General features: G+C 45.5%; 1 long non-coding RNA gene across 3 annotated transcripts; it reads left to right on the forward strand.

The window, feature by feature from the left end:
* The first annotated feature begins 1,726 nt into the window (after nt 1-1,726).
* Nucleotides 1,727-16,343, forward strand: LOC107516335. 3 transcript variants are annotated; one of them, XR_001598273.2, is made up of 5 exons: nt 1,727-1,894; nt 8,137-8,299; nt 10,437-10,916; nt 11,434-11,550; nt 14,313-16,343. It is a non-coding gene; the product is annotated as an uncharacterized LOC107516335 (long non-coding RNA). The 3 variants fall into 3 exon arrangements; XR_001598272.2 differs by having other exon boundaries at nt 10,437-11,550; XR_001598274.2 differs by lacking the exon at nt 11,434-11,550.
* The last annotated feature ends 268 nt before the right edge of the window (nt 16,344-16,611 follow it).

The raw sequence follows: 16,611 nt of genomic DNA on the forward strand, positions 1-16,611 counted from the left end.
AGGAGGCTGGAGAGAGAGGCAGGGACCAGACCACACAGGAAGACAGATTTGCACCTCGAAGGGAGATGTGGGGGCAGGGGGTGTTGAGAATTCTGCCAGTTGCCAAAACACCTTCAGCAAATCTGCTTATCAGGAAGTCTCGGGGCAGGGGTGCTGGTGGGGGAGGGGGAGGGGGTGAGAATGTGTCCAGTGTGGGGATGTGGCGTGGCGAAGGGACAGTGCTTGCTGCCCACAAGCAGAGTTATCACAGCAGAAACACGCTCGGGATCCGGAACAGACCGGGAGGAATCTGAATCCCACATCCGGGAAGCCCAGAGGGAGGCTCGTGGTGATTTGGGGTCTCTGATCTGTGAGGTGAGGTGGAGGTCAATGTTAATGTCATTTGATTCTCAAAGCTGCAAGGTCATTTTGGGGGCCATCTGTATGACCTTGACATTAAGGCAGATTCTCAATAAATGTTTGTGGATGTGAATGGGACTCAAGTGGTCACTTTGACCAGGAATCCCTCTGAAATGCCTTAATACAAGGCAAAAACACAGGGTTTTGGCTTTCTTCCACATTGTCTGTTCTGCTTCCTACTCTGATTTCTACTCCTTCCATTAACCAGACCCCTTTCCCTTCCTGGGCCACCCCTCTCTCCCCTGTGGCTTACAGAGATTGTCTGATGTGACGCCTTTCAATATGCATTTAAGCATGACCCCCTCTCCCTGGTCACTCCTGCTCTTTGAGTGTGTGTATGTGTGTGGTGGTGGGGGGGGAGCCCTGAACTGCATGGGGGGAGGGCCAGTCCTCTCTCAGCCAGGCCCCTTCCCCAGCTCTCAAGCACTTAGAATGACTCTTGCAGAGTCAGCAATTACCCATCCCTCTGAGCAGGAAACACACACTTCAGCATTTAGCTCGAGGCCGCTAATGTGCCTGGAAGTAATTGTTTGGAGAGCCCAGGACGGGAGTGGGGGCGGGGAGGGCACGGGCGCAAGCCCAGGATTCACAGTCATTTGTTTCCTTTTGATTGACCCAGCAGTCAGAATGCGGTGTGTCTTATCCAGGACTCTTTCCCAGAGCCCAGTACCGGCTGCATGGCATGTAGTGGGCATCCAAAGAGGGACCCTGGAGGGCAGGTGTGAAGGTGCAAAGGTCTCCGTCAGTCCTCAGTCTCAGGAGGGCAGCAGGGCGAGTCACAGGTCGCTGGGGAGGCTGACCCGGGAGGAGAGAGGGAGGCAGCTTTAATTTGCTCTCACAGAGGAGACCTTCCCTGGGCAGGCTCTCCTGTAGCCGACTTCCCCATCCCAACAAGGGGAACAAATATGCCTGCCTCTACTAGCCTAACGAACACTAGAGAGGCAGCATGCGTAGTAGTACCTGGTGCAGTAGGTGCTCAATAAATGGGGGTCCATCAAAATCGTGACCATAAACACAAATGCCTCTTCCTCTACCCCAACCCATCCTCCCCAAAGCCTCCCAATGCTCCCCAAAACACCACCTGAACCCATCAGCCCCCTGGACTTTAAGCATGACCCCCATTGTCCAGGGGGACAAAGCCGCAACTCCTTTAGTTTGGATTCGATGCTCTTCAGGTTCTCATCCAGCTCCTCTCCAACCTAATTTCCTGCCACATTCCCGATGCTGCAGAGATTCTGAACCCTCGATGCGCTTGACCGTCCCTGGATGCCGTCAAAGATATGGAATTCCTTTTCCCTCTTTCTCTGCCCTAGACATGTCTTCTCCTCATCAAAGCCCAGCTCGAACCTCATCGACTCGGTTAAGTACCAACCTTGGTACTCTCCATGCTTCTTGGAGACACGTGACTGTAGTGAGGCAGTGAGTAGAGGCGGCTGTTGAGACACGATGGCTGAGAATGAGTGTGCTCTGCCCATTGCTAGCTGTGTGACTTTGGGTAAGTTACTTAACTTCTCCGAGCCTCCGTTTCTTCATCTGTCGAATGGGGTTAGAGATATCTTCCCCACAGGGCCTACTGAGAGGATTTATTGGAAAAGTGCATGACCTAGTGAATTAGAACTTAATAAAGTGTTTAGCAAATACTAGTTGCTGTTATTATCACTACAGTGCATTATAGTTGGCCATTTTTGTATTCGCCTGCACTGTTAGACTGCGGCTCCTTTGACCTCCATAGGCTGCATATAGTGGGAACGTAACCACTGTCCTTTAACAATATGACCACGCAGAGCCTGGCTCAGTGCCCGACACAGAGTTACTGCCCAGTACATACTGGTTCATTGTCCCTTCAGGAGAAGGGCCTGCGTCAACCTCTTTTCTACATCCTTTGCTCCTGGCTCAGTGCTGGGCATCGGGCATCGAGGACCACTCAAGGTGTGTCCTTTCCTCTTGCAATATTGTCCTAAAACATGATGCCGGTCACTCCAGTGCTCCCTGGACCCTCAGATAAACTCCAGGCTCCTTAACTGTCCCCACGTGTCCCCGCCTCAGATCTCACACCTCCCTCTAGATTCTCACACTCCGGCCACGTCTTTCGGTTCTGCAAATGGGTCAGGCAGACACGTCTTAATTCAGGGCTTTGGCTTGTTCTGCTTCCTCTTCTCGAACCACCTTCCCTGCCCCTGCCTCCAGCAAGGGTGGGCACCCCTGCACACACACCTGGCTGAGGCCCACTCCCCGCTGTTCCCAGCTTCCTGCCCCACATCGAGCCCGGGAGCCAGGCAGGGGAGTGAGCCCCGTGTCAGACTGCTTGGGTTGGAACCCCTACCCTTCTGCTTACCAGCTGCCTAACCTTGTAAAATTTACTTCACCTTTTTGAGCCTCAGTTTCCTTATCTATAAAACGGTGATGCCGATAGTGACACTTCACGGGGTCGTTGTGAGAAGTAAAGGAATCACACCCCGCCGTTGTACTTATCCGCTATGGTGTACCTTTGTCTTTAAGACCAGAAATGCTTCTCTGAGATCGTGCGGGTAAATATTCCCTCCCTAAATATTTGATTTAAAGAGCTCGACTTGGCGGACAAAATAAAATAAAGCTTGGCTTTTTGTCATGTATTATTAATATCCATAAGTGGGAAAAGGTATGGGCTCTCTGATGATGCTGATTCTCAGAGCACTGGGCCTTTAAACAATTTTCACTTATTGAAAATTGAGCTGTAAAAGGGGGGAAAATGAAATCTCTCTCCAGGTAGAATGATAAGGACGTGGCACGTGGGCTAGAAGGAGGACCTGAGAGTAGAAGGGAGAAATATAGTATGGTCATTCATTTGTTCATTCGTTTGTTCATTCATTCATTCATTCCGCCGTTCTCAGGGTAAGACAGTTTGGTCTCCACATTTCCCTCCTTTCTTGTCTCTAGTCACTCCTCCCTCTTCCCCTCCCTCTTCCCCTCCCTCTTCCCCGCCCTCCTCCCTCCCTCGCTGTCTTTTCCCGTGCTTCATACCACCAGTGGAGGCAGGAAATATCATTCTGGCATATAGATGAGAAAGCTGAGCCTCGAAAAAGTAAAATTTCTTGCTAACGCCAGCGGGAAAGTGGCCAGTAGGGAGTTTGCACTCTGCTTAGGATCATAAGCCACTTGAAGGCAGGGGTCGTGTCTGGGTCATCTTCGTCTCCCCAGCTCCTGGCTAGGCCCATGGATTTGTGAAGGTGCCGGTTCCTTGTCAGGTGATCCCAGAATGCTTCGGGGAGGAGGGGGCTTGAGACATTTCTTCAAGGACTAGAAGGACTTAGGATTCAAAGGAGAAAGAATGATTTTGATGATTAGTAAAAACCATAATTACTGTTTACCGAAAACCTACTATGTGTCTGCTATTGGACTGAGTACTTGTACGTATATAATTGCACAGATTCTCATGACAGCCTTGTGAGGTAGGGACGTGTACCCATTTTGCTGGTGGGGAAACTGAAGCTCCGAGAGACGAAATGATTGGCCTGTGTTCATACAGCGAGCGAGCAGTGGAAGGGGTTTGACCCGAGTCCGTCTGCCCCAAAGCCTGTGTGCACCCTTAGCCTCCGTGCTAAGCTCAGCTGGTGAGCGGCTGGCTCTGAGCCCTCCTTGTGTGAGAGGGAAGGGGTTGAGGAGGTAATGACCTCTCTGGGTGCCCTCTTGCCATTGATCACGTGTGTGGGTGCTGAAATTATCCAAACGATGTCATGTGGGACATCTCTCTCTCCTCTGTTTTGTTTCTTCTCAGGGTTATCTTTTGGGTTTCTGCACTTGGGAGACAGGAACGCTCCAAAGACCTCCTTCTGAGACCCTGTCTTAGAAAGCAGAGGGAAGGTCCACACCCCTTCTCAGAGCTGAAGGGTTTCCCCGTCAACAGGCAGAGACCTATGGAGCTAGGTTAGAAACACTCAGCCGGCTCAGTCTTTTCCTTCTGTGAAGACGGATGGAGTCAGAGTTACTAGTTATTCTTGCCAAGTCCACTCCGTCAGCCTGAGGGGGAAAATTAACTCTCATGGACGTGAGCTCTGAGGACTGTCCAATCAGGGCTCGCTCTGCCCAGACAGAGATCTAACTTCCTGCTAGAATTCACTTACCATGGATGGCAGGTCGTGCCGGATTTCTGGGTTTCTGGCTTGAGCAGCTGAGCCAGTGATATGTCACTGGCCGAGATGAACTACATGGGAGGAAAAAGGAAGGACAGTAAGCTCCTCTGGGGACAGGTTAGGTTTGACACACAGGTTAGAGATGTCCTCAAGAAGGTCGGATATACAGGCATGGAGCTCAGGACAATGGCCTAGGTGACAGGCAGAGATTTGGACTTGCCTGATGACGGTGACTAGAATGAGGAGAAAGGAGCCCTGGGCACTGAAGATGTAACCGGAAGTCACGGCCCACATGACAGTAGATGGAGAAAGGGAAACCTGGAAACCTCACCAGCTCCGAGCTTTTACGCCAGTGTCTCCGCCCCCGCTGGTGGAGGTTAAGATTTAAGGCTTGGCCTTTTCGTTCATTTTGGGGAACAGACGATGGTAGCCTCTGTGCTCAAGATGGAGACGCAGAGGCAGCAGACATGGATCTGCCCTCAAAGAGCTCACACTGTAGTGGGCAAGCCAGACGGCACCTCGTGCGAAGTGTGAGGACAGACGGCTGCACGCCAGCCCATCCGGAAGCCTGACAGGCTGGAGGAAGCAACACCTGCAGACACTTCAGCACAGGGAAGAACCTGCTCATCACGCTGACAGCACTGCCGCGTCCAGGGAGGACTTTTACCCCCCAAGATCAAATTGATAACAACAGGTTCCTTCACGGCGCCTGATTTATCTGCCAAGCAGATCTCTCCCCTTTGCGACCACGTTGCTATAGCTGTCACCCCCGATACAAGGACTAGACAAATGCCCTCTCTAGATTCCAGGTACCAGTAGGAGAATGAAATCATAACTCACTTTGGAAGCCAGTGATACATATTTATACTGACTGGTGTGGGCCAGAAAGAGCTCTTCACTCCGTGCCTTCCCTGACTGTGGACAGACATCAATCTTCTCTCCAATCTTTGTTAACGGAGCTGCCACTCAAGCCAGATTTACTGTCACATGACTGATTGTGCAAAGACAGTTCATCATAGGAACATTTGTTTAATTTGCCTCATCCCCATTGTCCCCTGCAATGCAGATGCCTGATACTGCTCTGGCATTTCTTTTTTTTTCTAGAAAAATCTTTCTGTACCCCTTCCTCCCACCTGTGTTCTTCCTATATTCTTATTTAACAGAAATAGTAAATGTCAAAACTATAACTCTACAGAAGGGAAGTCAACATCTAAAGCCAAACAAAACCCCTGTAAACTGTCCTTGGCCCATGTGGAATTGGCCCGATTTAATGAACTGTGCTAATTTTGGGAGGAGAGACATGACTTGGAAAATTTAGCTATATTATCAAAAAAAAACAAACCTTGTTCCATACTTGGTATTCTCTCTGGGGACCACGTGCCCTCTCTTCACAGTTTCTCCTGCAGGGCTTTTCAAGATCTTTTTGCTACCTTCTCAAACGGATTCAAATTTCAGTCTAAGTGCCGACTCTGCCAGGCATTGAGATAGGTGCTTTTTATGCCTATCTACTTTAACCGTGAGGGGAGAGGGGGGAAGGCAAGGACAATTGTCCCGATAGAAGTCCAGTGACATCAAAACTGGCCAGATGGATTGAACTCCCTTGGAGCTCTGTGATTCCAAGCCCATGAGTTTTCCTCCACCTTCAAGATTAAATTCCAAACTTACTCTAACAACAGTCCTGAGTGTAATGATTGACTTTTGGGCTGCCGCTCACTCAGCTCCGTGGATTCAAATTCTACCGCTGCCACCACAAGCCTGTCTCCAAATACAGTCATACTCCAAGGTCCTGGGGGTTAGGACTCCAACATGTAATTTTTTAAAGAGGACTTAACTCGGCCCATAACAACTATCAACTGAAAGAAAACTTTGAATGGAAAGATACCTTTTGGAATAGGAAGTATCAATATTGTAAAGTTGGCCTTTCTCTTTAAATTTGTTTATAAATTCAATGTGATACCAATAAAAACAAGGATAAGGACAAAATTATTCTAGGGTTTGTATAAAAATATAAATATAGGAGAAAAGAGAGGAAAATTTTGAAAACGGGGAATGGGGACTGACCCTGTGAGGTATTAGAACGCATTGTGAAATGATAATTATTAAAATGCTATGATACTGGACATAGATAGAGATTTTAGGAACAGATTCAGGAATGTGAGGGGATCGGATGTTTAATAAGGTGGCACTTCAAGCAGCGTGGAAAAGTTGGAAAAGCAGTGTTGGGGTTACTAGGTGGTCATTTGTGCTGGGGGATGGGGCAAGCTACATTCCTGCTTCACTCCTTATACCAAAATAAATTGCAATTCAATGAAGATTTAAATATAAAGAGTACTAGAAGTAGATACTGGTGAAATTAAAAAAATATTGGATTGGCAAGTGTTCTAAACATTGCTTAAAACCATGATGCTGAAAAAGATAGACAAACACATTACATAGAATTTAAAATATTTTTGAATAGTGAGAATGCATAAATAATCCAAAAGGCAAACACTGAACTGGTAAAAAATATTTGCAAGAAAAGACGGAGAGAAATTTCCTTATTAATAAAAGTTCTTAGAAATTCTATTGAAGAGCAGAAGAGAAAAATGAGCAAAGGGCATAAACAGGCCCTTTCTAGATATAAAAGGAATAAATGTCTGCAAAGATGTTCAACCTCGCTCATAACTGAAGAAAAAAAATTTTAAATAAAAGTGAATTTACATGTTATTGATTTCAGATTGGTATGTATTAAAAAGAAATAAGAGGACTGGAAAGCTCAAATGTTGTTGGTAGTATAATGTTTCTTTGATTTAGGTGGGGAATTTGCAATATCTGATAGAACTCAGCGGTTCTATTTTTGGGTATATACCAGAGATTATCTTACTTTTGCACGAGGGCTGGCGATGCTATGAGGTAGTCAGCCCCCTACCCTGCTGAGGCTCTCTTCAGCTGTAAAATAGGAATGATACAGCCCGATTAGCTATAACGTGACAGCTGCATTCCTCAGAAAGCTCACGTTCTCAAACTCGTATTTTAGAAACCTTTTTTTTTTTTTTTTTTTTGATGAGGGCAAAAAAATAAGGGAGTAGGGCTAACACATTTAAAACTCACAATTAGTTGTTTTCTTGGAGGAGTTTATATCATGAGGGAGTTTTTAAAAATAACAACCCTCAAGCTTATCTTTTCATGGCACCTCAAAATAACAATTTGGTTGATTAAAATCGATAAAACGAAATGTAAACAACACATTGCATCACAACAAAATCGGTGTGTTTCTAACAATTAAAATAAATGACAGCCACCAACTCAGGCGAAAGAACAAATGAGACTATTTACAGCAGGCCTCCTGCTCCAGGTTGGTTCTTTTCCAACTTGCTAGCTCGTTGTGGGGTGGTATCGGCCAGAGGGGCAGTGCTGTCATTTGTGTCCCCTAAATAAACTCTGGCTCTCGATTATACCTGTGTCAAGAGCATGTGTGCAGAAAGGAAAGTGTCTTCAATACGAAGGAGCCTCAGTGTCCCCATCTGTAGCACGAGGTGGCTTTAGGGGGAACTTCAAAAGGTCAAGGATCTGGCTGGGTGCCCAGGATGTGGGAGGCACACAACAAACGTTATTGTTATTCTCATTATTCATTTTTTTTCCACCCCAGCTCTTCCAACTGTGCCTCATGGGCCACTGCCACTGCAGTGCTCCTTTTGACATTTTCCAGCTTAAAAAATACCTTCAAAGAATTCGTGGGTGTGTGCAGGACTTACCATCATGCAGTGTGGTAAGGACCGCAAAAGACAGGAATGATGGGAGATGAGAGGAAGGTGAGTGAATTCTGCCGTTTTAGCGGGTGGTCGCATCTGACTGTCATGCAAAGATGATGTTTAGGGCAGAGAAACAAGGAACAGTGGGAGCAAAAGCCAGTGGTTTTCGCTCTGACTTGAGGGTCTTCGAGGAGAGAGAGGCGCATGGAAAAGCCACTCGCCCTGGTAAAGCAGGTGAGAGAACGTCACTCATAGGCACATGGAAGGTGTCAAAGACGCCATCTCCTCCGCGGTCAAAGGCCCACTTATGGAACCAAGCCTTTCCCTGATGCAGAGTGAGTTAAACTGAGTTACCCGAGGTAATGGCTCAGATTTCTGTCACCTATGAATCCGGCTTGGTTTTCAGCTTCACTGAATTTTAATCAAAGACTATTCCAAGAAATGGTTATGACCCTGGGGGATGGGTGGGAGGGGGGACTATCTGACAAGTAAGATGACCAAAGAGGGAGGGCAGAGCAGCCCCCAAGGACATTGGAAACCAGCCTAATTATCACCATGCTAGCAGGCCGACTGCTGCTCAGGAATGTCCCGCCCTGCCCAGCCTGGGGACATTGCACAGGGGCCCAGGGGGGAGCTAGGAGGAGCTGAATCCACCTCCCTGCCTTTACCTTCTGATCGAGAGGCTGAGCTCTGAGAGGTAAAGTGCAGACATGGCCTTGGCCTGAGGGCTACGTTGGGGCTAACACTCTGATCTGGAGAGAGAGGGGGACCCACCTTGGAAATTCAGATTCCTTCATATTCTGAGACCCCCCCCCCCCACACACACACACACAAGAACCATCCCCAGGGGCTGCCAGATCAATGAGACGGTCCTGTGCCAAACCTTCCGAACCTTCCGCAGGCAGCCGCTGATCGCCATAACTCCTGCCATTTACTGAGAGCCTAATGTGCCGGGCACTTTCTCACGGAATATTGCAATGCCCATTTTAAAGATGAGGAAACAGATTCAGAGAGTCAAAGCGGCTTCCCAGATGTCATACAGTGTACAAATAGTGAAGCTGTGTGTGAAAGAATTAATTTCATCTCTAGATATTTCTAAAAGATAAAAACTTAAAAGAAAAAGAAAACAAAACCATTATGCTACCTAAATGAAAGTAAAACTAATTTCCTAATATATCAAATCGCCACTGTGTCTACACTCCCCTCCCCCACCCCACCCCGTTTCCAGTTTGGAGTTAGAGTTGGGACCATGTGTTGCAATAGGATGATAAGTTACTTAACCTTATTTCCATCTGTAGGTTCCCTCTCCACCTCCGTTTGATTTCTTTGCAATACTTTGTTGATAAAGCCAGGTGATCAGTCCTGTCAAGTTTCCCACAGTCAGGATTTTGCTGATCTGAAGCAGAAATTTGAACCCAAATGTGTTCCCAGAGTGTCTGTGCTTTTTCCCTCTCTGGTCTCTCATCACAGCCAGACACTCTCAAAATGTAATCAGACCATACACATCCACCCGCTGGAAATCCTCTGTTCAGGGTAAAAATCAAAGTCCCTACGGAGCGTAAGTTCCCTGAGACCTGGCACCTGGCACCTGGCACCTGGCTGCCTTTCTGATCTTGAAAATTCCTCCTAATTTTTTGTGTCTGGCCACATGGGCTTCCTCCCTGTGCACGGGGGCTGCGGTTCACACATGTACCCTTGCATTCACCACAGCTGCTTCCTGCCCTCCCGTGGGACTGGAGGGCTCCTCACCCCCTTCTGCAGCCCCGGTGCTGGCATCGTGAATTACATCAACATCAGCAGGCCCTAGAGGGAATGCAGGGTCCAGAAAAGTTCCCCATGCCGAGGGCCCTTCCTTGCTCCTTCAATATGTGCAGACCTGCCTCCCCGCCAGTCCAGGCCTTGGACAGCGGAGGAGGGGCTCCGGTGGGAGGGGTCTGGGCTTGGTCTCTGCTTTGAGCTCACTCTCCAGAGTGTCTGCTTCCTGGGTACCCACTGGTTGCTACTTTGGCCTGAAAAAAAGTCCCTCCTACTTCAGTCCACAGGGTATGGCCTCTGTTTCTCTGCTCGACATGAAAGAATACCCCCAGCCCCACTGCTAAACACACACATACACACACACACACACACACACACACGCACGGCCTTCGTTTCAATCTGTGGGTTCCCTCTCCATCTCTCTTTCTTTTCGTTGTCCTAGGTGGTTGATGAATCCAGGTAGTCGGTCCTGCAAAATTTCTCATAGTCTGGATTTTGCTGATCTGAAGCTGGAATTTGAACTCAGATGAAAACCTGCTTTTTGGGGGGTGGGGCAGGGAATCCAGCTGCACACCCAGCTCTCAGAGGTTGCCACCCTTCAACAGCTGGCTGCCGGCAGACACCCCTCCCCCGCCCCGCCCTGGTCTAGGAAACCACTGTGCGCTCTTCTCCAGAGCACACCCCGCGCCAGGCCGAGCTCTGTTGGAACATGGCTCCCTCCCAACCTGCTGCGAGCTTTTAGAGCTCCCCCAGTCAGAGACGAATGTCAGATTCAACTTTGTCATCCCAGTGCCTGTACATAAGGAAAGAAAAAAAATGAAAACGTATTGATCACCAATTAAACGCCGGTCACTACACCTCTGGCTTTATGACTACGCCCGCAACTGATCTTTACTGCCCTTCGAGTCAGCCCCATTTGCAGGTGAGAAATGACTTGCTCAAGCAACTTGGTAATATGTGGCAGGGCTCTAAAGTGTGCCCTTTCTACTTCAACTAGCTGGGCGAGTGCTTGTTGAATGAATGAGTGGACGAATGGAAACTTAGGGGGATGGAGGAGGCTCAGAAGAGCACTGGTGGCCCTCTCATTTCAAGATTGGAAAGGAGGCAAGGAATTAAGGTAGAAAATCTGTCCAATAAATGAAGTTGGTGATTAACTAAATGTAGAAAGGCTGCCTGTACCCTGTACAACCCTTGAGGAGTGGCTGGAGGAGCAGAAAGAGTCCTGGCCCTTAATTCCAGGGCGACCTTGGGCAAATCACTCCCATGGGGAGAGAGGAGGCTGGACGCTGTCTCAGAAACCCCCACCCACGGACGTTCTCTTGGTTACTATGTCTGTCCTCATGACCTTCTGCAGAAACTAACCACACACAGGTCCTCCTAGAGCTCAGAGAAGAGGGGTGAGGGTGGATCAGCCTGTGGCTCTCACTTCTTTCCAGCAGGGCCCTGATTATCTCCACAGTTGACCAGCTCAGAGGGGACGAGACCATTTCGTTCTGATTTCAAACAAAGCTGCCGTGCTTGCAGGCACTTTCACTTGTCCCATGGCGAGCGCAAAGGTAGGAGAGAGCACGGGGTAGTAGATTCAATTATAAACCGAGGCTCTTAGAGTCCATTATCAGATCTGGAAATGCTGAATCCTGAAGTCTCTTTCCTGTCTCCCTTCCTGCTGACGCCCCACGCTTTTAAACCACAAAGATGTCAAGGCTCCTGGAAGGCTTGTTGGATGAGTTTCACTCCGTCTCTCCCAGTCATAACTGGTGTCCTCTCTAAGGCTAAATTAGACCAAAAACAGATGATTTGGGGAAGCAGATGTTTCCATTTTCCATTTTCTATTTCCCATAAAAACCACAATGTGTTCCTCTATTTATTCATTTTCTTTCTTTCTTTCTTTCTTTCTTTCTTTCTTTCTTTCTTTCTTTCTTTCTTTCTTTCTTTCTTTCTTTCTTCACTCAAAAATATCGACTACAAAATCTCCGATGCTCCAGGGCCCCCAAATTCCTGGTAGAAATAAGGGGACCTTGGGTTATCTCTTATTCTAAGTTTAGGATTCCAGGAGCAACTTTACCGTGTTAAGATGTCTTGAATAAAAGAAATGGATCAATTCAGTAAATTCTATTCATTAATATTTTGCCAGGGATTTCTGCATCTGGGTTCATGAGAGAAATTAGTCTGTAATTTTCTTATAATTTGTTTTCCAGGTTTTGTTATTAAGATGATGCTGGCCTTTTAAGATAAAATGAGTCGAGAGGAGCTTATGCTCTCCAGGGGAATTTGTATAAAGTGGCTTTATTCTTAAAGTATTGGGTAGAGTTCGTTAGTGAAGCCACTTGGGGAACCCTGGACTTTTCTTTGTGAGAAGCTTTCCATTAAGAATTTGATTTCATTGGTTGATATGAGACAGTAATCAGATTATTTCATTCTTGTGTTAATTTCAGTAGATTGTGTTTTTCTATGTATTTGCCCATTGCAATTACATTTTCAAATTTATTGACACAAAGGTGTTCATAATAGCCTCTTATTATATTTTGAATTTCTATATGACCCAGCAGTGACATTCCTTTTTCATTTTTGACATTAGATCTTGTTTATTAGTGCTCTCTTGATCTCTCTTATTCCTTAAGCAGTTTTGCCAAGGGTTTATCCATATCACTAGTCTTCAAAGAATCAACTTCTGGTTTTGTTAATCAACTCTATGGCACTCTGTCTTCTTTAATTAATTTCTGCTTTTTATTTCCTTTCTCCTACTTCCTTTGATTTTAGATTGCTGTCTTTTTCTAACTTATTGAGATAGAAGCTTGGATCTTTGATTTCCAATCCTTTTCTTTTCTAATACATGCAATTAAGGCTATAATTTTCTCTCTATGGATAGTCGTAGCTACATCCCATAAGCTTTGATAGATAGTATTTTCATTATCATTTAGTTAAAAATATTTTCTAATTTTCAACGTTATTTCTTCTTTGACACAAAGGTTATTTAAAATATATTTATTTCAAAATATAGAGACTTTTCTGGCAATCTTTTCGTCTTAGTGTTAATACCTGACTTATTTTCACTGTGTTCGGAACTCTTTCTCCACATGAGTCTAATTCTTGAAAGTTGTTGAGATTTGCCTTATAGTTCAGGATGTGCTTAATTTTGGTAAGTTAAAGAATCAACTTTTGGCTTTGTTGATGAACTTTATTGCACTTTGTTCACTTTTGCTATATTTTTTTCACATTATCTCACTTTTATCTCACTTTACGTAATTCTCCTAGTTGCCCTTCCGAGGTCATTTTAAAAGTCTCCTTTTTCAGGTAAAGGAACTAAAGAATCATAGGATATTGGTTAAGGGAGGGCATCTGAATCATTTCTCCACTACTTATTAGCTCTTTGACCTTAGCAAAGCTGTTTAACCTTTCTGTGTCTCAATTTCCTCATCTATAAAATGAGGACAATAGTAGCATCTACTCTACTGGGTGGCAGTGAAAAAATGAGCTAAAATTGACTAAGTACTTAGAAGAGTGCCTGATATAGAATAAGTGCTACAAAAATGTTTGTTAAAGAGATAAGACAAGTAAGATTCAGAAAGGGGAAATTTCCTGACTAAACTGACACAGTTAATGACAAATAGCGGGTTAATGAAAAAATTAGAAGTCATATCCAGGCCCGTCTGCTTTTAGATGTTGTACTTTTGTCATTGCCTCACGCCGCCTTCCAAATCTCACCCCAAATCAGTGGCTGGTTCAGGGGCAGCAAGTAAGTATCCTCTGATTTGCCAGTCTGATCTATTTATTGCTAATGGGTCTGAGTAGGACCCTAAGCTCAGTGTAAATGTGTACATAATTGATAGGATGAGGTGGTGTGGAAAGACCAGTGGCATGTGTGTGCCATTCCTGGTGTAAGCCAAGAGCCACCTTCTGCAGGAAATATCTTTAACCGCTTCCTCACATGGCGGGCTCTCCCTCTCCCCTCTTGGAGGCTCTTTGAGTGCTGCCGTTAGCCATTAGCATTGAACCCAGAAGAAGGAGCATCCACGTTCCAATACCCAGAGCGGCTGAGGCAGGGATGGCACATGCTACATCTCAGCCGGGAGGTCTAAGTGTCTGAGTTCATGGGGTATATCTCCTGGGGTTTCTGTACCTGTGGGAAGGTTTTGAGCAGAGCTGGAGCTCTTACCTGTAATCATCTGTGCCTGTTATAGAGAAAGTTTTATTTCTCTTCTGACCTAGGGAACTGTGGGTGCACAGACTTCTTTATTGGCTAAACATGTATGGTTTCTTTCTATATAAAAATTTGAAGGCAAAGACCATAACTTGTTCTTCTTTGTGTCCTTCCTAGGTCTTAGCACCAACCTGGCCACCTAATAGATGCTTAATAAATCTCATTGAGTTGGCCTAACTCTTCTTTTGGTGGACATAATATGTGAAGATGTTTTCCCGCAACACTGAGGCGAGTTCATCACACATGGACATGCGAAGTCAGGATAAAACTGGTGTCTCCATGTCAAGACTCAGGAGATAATATACCTCAGACTTGGTTTCATTGGAGAAAAAAAAAAGATAACAGTGAATTAGCAATTACTACGGTGACAGGAGTTTAGCAGAAAGTTTTAAATACTATATTAATGATCTCATTTTGTTTTCAGAAACCCTTTTGAGGTATTTCCGGCCCGTTTTACAAGGGAAGCAGCTGAAACCCAGAGAATTCGAGCGACTCGCTTGAGGTTATGAAGCCAGTAGGTGGCAGTGCTGGGATTTGACCCCAGGTCACCGTGACTTCAGAACTTACGGTCTCTCCATTAAATGGTTGTGCCTCAAGTTGTCCACCCATCCATTCAACAAATATTTATTTAGCACGTACTGCGTATCAGGTAACTAAGGTTCATGCCCTCATGGGGAGGCACAGACAAAAAATAATGAAAGAAACAGAAGCAAGCTGAATATCACCCGGTAAGTCGATGCCACCAAGGCCCAGGGGAAGGTGACATTGCGAACTGCACAGTGAGAATCAGGAGACCGGGGTTTTAGTGCCCGCCTCTGCACTGACTCACTGGCTGACCTTAGGCAAAGGTCCTCACCACTTTGTGCCTCTCTTTCTCATACGTGCAACAAAGCTTTGGACTAGAAATATGATCTCGAAAGTCCTCTCTGGCCCCAAGACACCATCATTCCAAATCCTTAAGGAGTTCTGCTTTCTCATTCCTTCGTAAAGAACACCACACGAAGTTGCCACAAAAAAACAAAAACAGATTTCTAAGCAGCCACTGAGGCGTATTCCCGGTACCTGAAATTCAAGGACTGTGTCCCCTTGAGTCTGAGGACAACTTAGTTGGATTCTGACCTGTTTCTATTTGCCTCAGTGGAAGCAATTTTCTCATTTGTAAACAGTTCTCATGTGGTGAGCCCAGAGCTACTTCCGGGGAGCGAGGTGGGGTTTATTTATCAAATTGAGCCCTGCTGTGGAAGCAGACTCCATGTTTACACCGTTCATGCATTCAGCAAACATCGTTCTGATTAGAGACAAGGACAAAAGTAAACTGCACTCCGAAAGGTCTGTATTATCACAGGTTTTCCATTCCAGGGACTCTGAAAAACCTCCCACTACCCGCCCTTCTCCATTTTCACGCTTTTCAACTTGGATCTAAGATTAACCACTGTTGACCATCCTTTTCTTATTAAAAAACAAAATTCAGATTGTAGAAGCAATGCTTTCCCAATACTGAAAATACAGCAAAGAATAAAGAAGAAAAATAACCACCTATAATCCCACCACCCACAGATAGATACTATTAACGTTTTACAGTATTTCCTTCCACTCTGTGTACGCTTTTCGAAGTAGCTGAAATCATACTTTATAACCTTTTTCTATCTCGCTCTTTTACTTAATGTTATCATTAAGCATTTTTCCATGTCGTTAGAACACTTCATAAGCCCCATTTGTAATGGTGCTACAATATTCCATCTTGTGCAGGCAGTTCAATTTATTTAGCCGTTCCCCAAAATCCAACATTTAAGTTTTTTTCACCCATAATATTTTACTATTATAAATGATAGTGTGATGAACATATTTTGTGCATAAATCTTTGTCTGCATGTCAGATTATTTCTGCCAGGAGAGATACCCAGATCTAAAAGTTACGAGTCAGTTTGCTTTCCAGAAATACTGTACCCAGTGTTCATTCTTTCCAATGCCCGCCCTCCCTCCACCAGCATAGACTATTATTAAACAGAAGCTCTACTAATTGGACAGGTGGAAAGAGTACCTATTCTTCTTTCGATTTGCATTTCTTTCATCAGCAGCGTGGTCAAATAAATATTATCATGTTTATTAGTTATTTGCATTTCTTTTTGTTTGAATTGTCTGCTTGTGTTTGATCATCTCTTTCTTTCCAGGTACTCTTTTCTCTCTGGATTTCTGTCTACAGAGATGGGTTCCCCAAATGAACAACAAAGAAGAACTCAAAAGCAAATTAGCCTCAGATTGAATAGCAATGTACTCTGTTGTTCCTCTTAGAAAGATGTTTTGGTGATCTAGTGCTTTGTAACGAACTACTCCAGAAGTTAGTGGCTTCAAGCAACCATTTTATTTTGCTCATGATATTTGAGACAGCTATTTGGGAAAGGCTCAGCTGAGCACTT

The sequence above is a fragment of the Rousettus aegyptiacus genome, unplaced genomic scaffold, assembly GCF_014176215.1.
Source record: "Rousettus aegyptiacus isolate mRouAeg1 unplaced genomic scaffold, mRouAeg1.p scaffold_m13_p_3, whole genome shotgun sequence".
In the NCBI taxonomy this organism is placed as follows: Eukaryota; Metazoa; Chordata; class Mammalia; order Chiroptera; family Pteropodidae; genus Rousettus; species Rousettus aegyptiacus.